Below are 8,763 nucleotides of genomic sequence, written 5' to 3'. Positions count from 1 at the left end.
TATATTTTTAATTGTCTTTCACAACAACAACAACACTCAACAATATGCAGTAATTATTAATTAAAAATTAAATTAGATTAAAGTTTGTAATATGTAACGAAGCTCATAAATACGAAATTAAATAAAATGTAATTAATTTTTTAAATAAAAATAAACAATAATAGCTTCATTTTTGTTTTACATATCATCATTATGAACTCATTACTCTTAATTATTTTGAATTATAATTAAGGACTCTTACAGTTACGAAATACGAAATTAAATAAAATGTAATCAATTTTTTAAATAAAAATAAACAATAATTGCTTCATTTTTGTTTTACATATCATCATTATGAGCTCATTACTCTTAATTATTGTGAATTATAATTAAGGACTCTTACAATTATTTTTTTAGCAGACTCTGTTACCTATTGGATTCATTAAATTTGCAAGTTCTCTACGATTTGTGGCATTTCCGGTGTTTCAAACAATTTAATTGCTTTACAACACTGTTGACATCAAAAACATTTACAAAGCGATAGAAGTTACGCCTTCGAAGTAAAAAAGCATATAAAATCAAACAAATTTCAAAAAAAGAAAAAAAAAATAAAATATATAAAATGAAATTAAATTAAATTATAGGAAGAAAATAAAAGTAGAGTTAAACGTTCCTGCAACTGTAACAGGAAATTGCTTGTTAAAAGTGCGATGGTTTTATTGTGTATGTATGTGTGTCTCTGTACAGTTCCCAGTAGATTTTATGTACGTCTGACTATGGGTGTGCCTTAATCTATATTTGCATTAGACACGTTTGAGTGTGTATGTGTGTGTGTGTGTGTGTGTGTGCTTCATGCTTACAAGTGGAAGTGTATGAAGTAATATGCATGCACCTAAATTAGAAAAACAAATGAAAAATGAAGTAAAAAGTATAGAGAAAATTTAATTATTTCCGCTATTTAGAAATCTAAATGCCCTGAAATGTTAAAGTACATATATTAATTAAATTTCATTGACTTGGATTATTGCAAAACTTCTACAATGTTTCGTATATGTTCCATTACATCTTAACATAATTAAGTTATTTCATTTTTGCGATGAATAAATTTTAATATATGAGGGCAGATATGGAATTTAATAGAGTTTAATATGGTTTTTGTAGTTTTAAAGATATGTTTTACAACACAATTTAATGTCTTCTTGTAGAATTATTAATTTTCTTACACAAATGTCAATTGATTTAATATAATACCGACATTCAATTTTCAATGGAAGCCTAAAGCGCTATTATATTACATAGTACACTAAATTAAAGAAGCTACATTGTGTGATTATCCTATTCTGTAACGAAAAAAATTGGTAAAAAAACACATGGAACACGAATCTATAAACAACAAAATCTCTACCAAATTACCACGAACTTTTGCACTACTATATCTTTCTATTCTATTCTACAACACTGTATCAATCATACGTCTGATATTAACTTGCAATAAAGTTAGGACTAAAATTTTTTAGAAATGTAGATGGCCTTTGAAAGCACTAAGACTGTAACATTTATTTAAATATTTTTTAAACAGTATGTGAACAATACGTTAATAAGTTTGGAGATGCATTAAATTATATTGAACATTGCATAGTAACCAGACTTACAAAAAAAGGCACAGTATTTCATCACTCAATCGGCAGAGTAAGAGACCGACTCTTTTCCATATGAAATCAATATTCGATTTGGATTCTATAGTAATCGCATTCAGGATGCTAGTAGTGTTAAAACCAGCACTGATTACCGATATATGCTGCAACCAATTTATTAACTGGATTAGTAACTTCCAATAAAAAAAAGTAGTTTGAAATTGATATTATTAAATATGATATCTGTCAGATTCTAGATAATGGCAACTAACTTTCACATATACTTACCTACTCACCTAGGACTATGTGAAATGTTATGATGCATATTTCTTTTAATTAATTTATAACTAAACACATTTCAGACATTTCTTGATATAACTATGGTGTAAAAATTAGTTTTTTAGATTTGTTTGCAAAAAATGCATTTATTTCTAAAAAATGGTACATTTTACTTTAATCTAAATATTTTTCATCGTTAGCTATAACTTGCAAACATTTTTCTAGTAATTTATCGATTCTATAGTACAACAAAAATTGTTTCTCTTTTGATGAGATCCATTTAATGAGCTATTTTTTGTTAACTTCATGGTTTCTAAAGTGCTGGTCTGGAAGAAACGCTTTGCAATGCCTGGAACAAGTAATAATGTGATGGAGTATTTTCCGTTGAATATGGCACCATTTGGATGCTGTCAACTTAGTTTTAAGTTATCTTGCAAAATATGGTCGAGCATTGTTGTGCAGCAAATTCCCTTCGTTAGGTGAAGTCGGAAGTTTTTTGTTCATTGCACTGTTTAAATCTATTAATTTTTGTTAATAACAGTTCATAGTATATCATGTGCAACACCTCCGTCCTATGCTCTTTCTAAGAGCGGTGTCTATTCTCAAAGTATAATACATAAATACATTGTAATAATAATAATAAATACATTCCAAATAATAATAATAAAAAATGTACAACATATCCTCATTTCCATGAATGTTTCGTTTTGCTGTTGATTTGTATATTGAATCCATGATTCTTAGGTTTAGCACCCAACATAATTATATGTCTGACACCAAATGCTTTTCTATTTAAGTGTAACAGCCAAACCAGAGAACCATCCGAACCCATGAATTAGTTTCTTCTTTTTATATTCTAACGGAGTTAATTAAATTATTTATGTAAAAAATATTTATGAAATTATTGATTTAAATTAATTAAATTAGAAATTTGTATTTGCAACGTACTTGTAAATTACTAGATTATTTTTATAATCAAACTCTTGTAAAATTTTTATAATTAGTTAGATGCTACAGATTAATTAATATAATTTTTTACTATAACAACACTCACAAAACCGATAAATTAACATGCAAACTAATAATGTTATTATTTACGAATACACATATTTTTTATTTGTTTTTGTTATATTGACGTATTATTTCACGTTTATTAATTTATACCACTCTTGATAAACTTTTCATTAAAAATAGCTCATAACCTATATATACTATTTTTTGTTTATATTGCAATTTAAATATGTTTTTTCGACAAAAGCAGTTAGTTACATTATGTAACTTACATATTATGTATGCATTTATGCATTCATAAAAAATCACTCATACGCCTTGAAGCGCACTTAAATTGGCGTTACAATGTAGAAATATTTTCTACATAACAAAACGATTTATTTAAGTTGCTACAAGTATTAAATAATATTTCAAATCAAATCAACATAATATCCGTTCAAGTTGTTTACACAAAAAATAATACCACAAAAACACTTTTTACTAAATATTTTGCAAATACATTTCAAATTTTGATTATGTACAATATTTAAGTCAATAATGTGGATGATTTAATAAATTCTATTGAATTTTTAATATAATAAAATTTGAATGCAAGTATGTTTCAATTAAATTTGGTACATTACGAATCATTTCTAACACTAATAAACCATAAATACTTAAGCACTAAGCTCTGCATTAATTATTAATACAATTCCTATTTGAAAAATATATATGAAAAATGTTATACATTTCATATTCCATTTTTACTGCACTTTATTAGCAGACAATGTAAATAAATATATTAAAAAAAGATATTCACAAGCACAGATAAAAATTTAAATTTAATATTTTTGTTTACAAGTGAGTTGAGTTAAGTGGATTTTTAATTAAGTTTCAAGGGAAAAACTATAAGCGAAATAAAAAATAAATGAAAAATTGCATAGATATAAATTTCAAAAAAAGAACAAAAAAACAAATACTGAATTTATATGAAATATAATGCAAGTACTATGACGCATGTTGCAAACTGAATGTGCAACATGTGAGAGAGGCGCTATACTGTTAAACTGCATCTCATTGTGGTGTGGCATAAGTATCTGTGTTTGCGTTTATTTATATGTGTATGTAAGTATGTACTTGTAATGCAATATTTACTTTTTTTTCAGATACACTTACTGCAGTTAACAATATACAACTACGTTTGTATCTGTATCTGTGTGTAATTTTAGTAGTAGCCATGTTAGCGTTATTAAATTGTATTGTTTTTATTTTTTTTTCTTTTTTTGTTTTTGTTTTGTTTTTTATTGCATATAAACCTTTGTACGTAATGGCAAATACTCGTCCATTTCATACTTGCCGCCATTATATTTGTTTATTTGGTTTTTGTGTTCATGGAATTGCAATTTTTATTGCAATTCTAGGCATGAAAACAATTTCATTGCAATTGCATTGTGTGTTGCAGAATTGAAAAGAAAAAATTTAATAAAATATTTTACACTTTTTTCTTGCTAGTTGTGTTCTAAAGTTTTGTTTTTTTCAACAGCTTTGATAAAATAGTTTTATTTTGTTTTAATATTTCACAAGCTGATGACTTTAAATTTTCTATTTTGGGGTTTTTTGCACCATTGTTTAAACGTGTTAAATAATAAACTGCCCAAGCCATTATAAGTGTGTTAAAATAATTCCATGGCAATCAACGGATTATTCATGTGGAAATTGCTAACTTTTTTATTATAGTAAAGAAGCTTATATTTAATTAAATTTTAATATGATATATATATTATTTGTGAAAAAAATCTATTTGCTTTGAAAAAAGAGTAATTAATGAAATCGAACTACAGAATATTATACAATCTTATTTCTGATTTCTAATCATTTCTAATATTTGATTTAATATTATACATCTTGATTATTTTAATATACTGTTGGATATAAAAATTAGTAAATATGGAACACGTTAGAAATCTTAGTTTTTAAAATTAAAGAGAAAGTTTCAATAATAAACTGAGTAAGTAACAATGTAAACAAATTTTAAATTTCGAACTTAACCATAGAAATTGCAATAACGATTTATCAGATATTATAAAACTAAAAAGTACTTCAAATTATAAACTTCTTACTTACTTACTCAAATGACACATTCTTCTTTCCACTAAAATTATATAAAACATACTCTTTTTATCGACCCATTATCTTTTTTAGTCGAGTTTTCAGTATATTTATTTCAGAAAATGATCTGTCAACGCTCAGCATTAGTTGCTGTGATTGATAAAATCGATGTTCGAGCATATAAAAATACGGACCAGTTTTTCAAGACGTATATAAGGCGGCATGTGCATATTATGTTTCAGATTTCATAAATAAAAATTTATTGATATCGAATTGCTATTCATATAGCTCATCAGCTTAAGTCAAATGAACTAAGCCCACTTTCCTTCCTTATCTAGTGGCTATTTAACGACTGTAATGAAGCTTTGTAAAAATTATAAGTAAATTTGAAAAAAATGAGTTATTATATGTGAAAAGCTATTTTAACAGCAAACAATCTATTTTCACCAACCTGTCTGAATTGCTTGAAAATTTAACAGCGAATCTTGAATTAATTCTGAAGAATATTTCAATATTTAAAGAAGAAAAACTTGAAGGAACCTAAAAAATATTTGATTATTTGTGCAAAAATCATTCATCAAATCGCAAAAACAATATCTGGCATATAATTTATAACAGCATAAAAATGTTACTATATTATATAAAATAAAAAATATATATCTAAATGCCAACGGGATACGCATAAAAACAATTTCATGCGAAAAGAATGAAAAAGGCGAAATATTGGAATCTGTGATATGCCAAAAACCAAATGAAAAATAATAAACTTTTGGCAGCTAAATATGAAAATAATACAATGTCTACGAACACGTTAAGAAAATAATAGACTATAGGCACAAAATAAAAAAAAAACTGAACAAGTAGAACCATCGCATATGCGTTCCCAAACGAGACAAGACAAATAGACCAAACAACTAACTACCAAACATGCCTGCACAGGATTTAACTTCACCCGTACATGGGCAGACACAAGTCACACATGTTAACCAAGCGCAAAAATATGAAACCTGCCTCAACCGGAAAAAGCAGCTAAAAGAAAATCATTTTGTTTCGATGAACTCGTAAATTTCATTCCAGCTTGTAAAGTTGTACCAAACGTTGTAATGCTTTTATCTAAAATCTAGCATATGTGTAACTCCGAGGATGGATGTAGCCGTAGGTTTATGTGCAAGTCTAGTACATTCCGTTATACAATACATGTGAGCGGCGCATAAATATATGAATTAGTGTTAGTGTTTATGTGTGCCTGATTATGTTCATGCTCTAAATGTGCTGCCTCATATGTATGGTCTGATATTCTAGTATTCTGGTGTTCTGGTGTTCATATCGTTACTGGGTTTTCCTTATCGGAACAAGCTTATTCCGTTCAATGAACTGAAAAATATTGTTTACCTCAGTGTTTCCGTTTTTATACTTACAAAAATGGTTGCATTTCTTTCATTGGCTTATTACATTCGCACTTTTTACTCGAATCCTTGCATTGATTTCAATTCACAAACATATATTTCTTCAAGATTATTAGCAGCATTTTCACATTTAGTTACATACAGTTCGCCCATTTTACACACAAAACTGAAAATCATAATAAATTGCAAGAGTTGTATAAAACTCGAGAAAATAAAACTTTTATTAAAAAATATATCAACATTTTTGTATTTAATCAAATTTTTAACACAACATACATGAATTTTGTTCAATACCATATACTTGTATACTCTAAACACAATTCCTGATAACATACATATAAGTAGCAAATTACATGCCATTTGAAAAATGATATTGAAAGTCGATAACAGATTTTTTTATAGAAAATTTTATTAAAACTGTTAGATTTCGTAAAATCATTTTTAATTTAAATTATACAGTAAATAGTATTTTACAATTTTTATTACATTTGTGTCTTACATTTTTGTATTGCCTTACATTTTTGCCTAAAATACACTAAAAAAGAGCTAGGACTATTTTAGAATAGAAATCTGAAATTGAAATTAGAATTAGAATAGAGATTAAGAAAAAAAAGTTAAATTAGTTTAACAAAACTTAAAATGAATAATTGTCACATCATTTAATAAGTCTTCGGTCTAATGACATATATGGCAACACTGATGACAAGCCTATATAAAATGAAAAGAGTAGTGTGGATAAACACGATTAGTCATCGCTTCTAATTTGACAGGCACGAGTTCTAAGTCTGGCACTTGCAGTCCGAACAAATTATATACGGACTATAAACTAATTAAATAAAATTTGATTATTTCCAAAGACCACTGATGAAGAGTACTTGGCAATACTCGAAACAGCGTTGTATGGTCAGCCAAATTTCAATAAATTAAAAATAAAAAATTTTTGTCTTTGTCCTTTCTTTGCTATTCGAATCTGTCTAACTTTTAAAAAGAGTAACGTTGTTCAAATAATACATATTATATATCATGCTACTTTAATTATTAGTTTGTAGATTATATTGGTTTTAGTGGCTACAATTTTATAATATTTAAAACAATAGACGAAATGAATTTTTTTTGTCTTATATTGAAACAATGAAAAGACGGTGTATTGATAAAACATTGGTTATTATTGAAGAAAAATATTGTTAAAGCAGTAGCTTGAGAAACGTGATATATAGTTCCCTACACCAGCGAGATCAATTATTTAAATGTAGTTGTACAAACATCAGTGTTGCTAAATACTCGCCTCACCCAAAATTGGCAATTGTTCCGAAAAACATAAAAAGTCCACAAAATAGTCTTCGAAGACTATGCAGTTACGTTGCATATGATAAGTGACACTTTAAAGATGTCAGTAGGTAATATGTTCACAAGTCATTTATCGACTCTGATGTACATGAAGAAACCGAACGTTTTAACTATTACTCAATGTTATTATATTTATAATAAACTTTTGTTTTACCCACGCAAAACCTTGTTTTGGCTGAGCTGATCGAAAACGTCTTACATTACTTTCTTATCAAAGAAAGTGGACTACAACAAGCAATCTAAACACCAGCTATCTGTATTCATGACTTCAAATGTTTGATCAAATTTTTACTTTAGTATATTAGTTAGATTTTGCCATTAAATGGGAATTACAATATACTTTAAATGTCTTCAACAGAAAATCATACAGTATTGAATACTTTTGACACAGTACTGATCATTTGAGTAGTACCAAATCGAATAATCTTGCTGATTAATTAAAAGAAGCAAAATCTGAAATTAGATTTCACGGCCTTGACTACGTTTCTGTCACAACCAAAACAAATCAGAACCCATTTAAAAGTTAGAACGGTTCAAATAGAACTTAAAAAACAACAACAAAAATTTTAGATAATTTATTGAAATTTGGCTGACCATACAACGCTGTTTACCAAGTATTACCAAGTACTGGCTTAGAACTTATACCCGTTCAATTTCATGACTTGTTGGACCATTTTGTTGAAAACATGCATTTCTTATATCCATATCTGGAATTGTATCTGCATTACCAATCGACATTGGTAATGGTGCAATTGCAGTAATCAGTTTGATAGTTTATTCCATACTTTTGTAATTTTAAAAACAGGTTCAGGCCTGTCACATCTGCAAGCCAAACATCACACCATACAGTGACTTTTTGTAGATGCAATGGTCATTCGACATTGTTTTGTGGATTTTCACTGCCACAAATCTGACAATTTTGTTAATTTTGTTAATTTACCGTTAAGTGGTTAAAGGATTTAATAGCTAAAAATAATTCGATATGAAAAATCAAATTCACGTTTCTAAAAATTTCTCTT

Source organism: Teleopsis dalmanni, chromosome 2 (genome assembly GCF_002237135.1).
Source record: "Teleopsis dalmanni isolate 2A chromosome 2, ASM223713v2, whole genome shotgun sequence".
NCBI classification, from domain to species: Eukaryota; Metazoa; Arthropoda; class Insecta; order Diptera; family Diopsidae; genus Teleopsis; species Teleopsis dalmanni.
The sequence above is the reverse complement of the archived record's forward strand: the minus strand, read 5'-3'. Positions refer to the sequence as shown.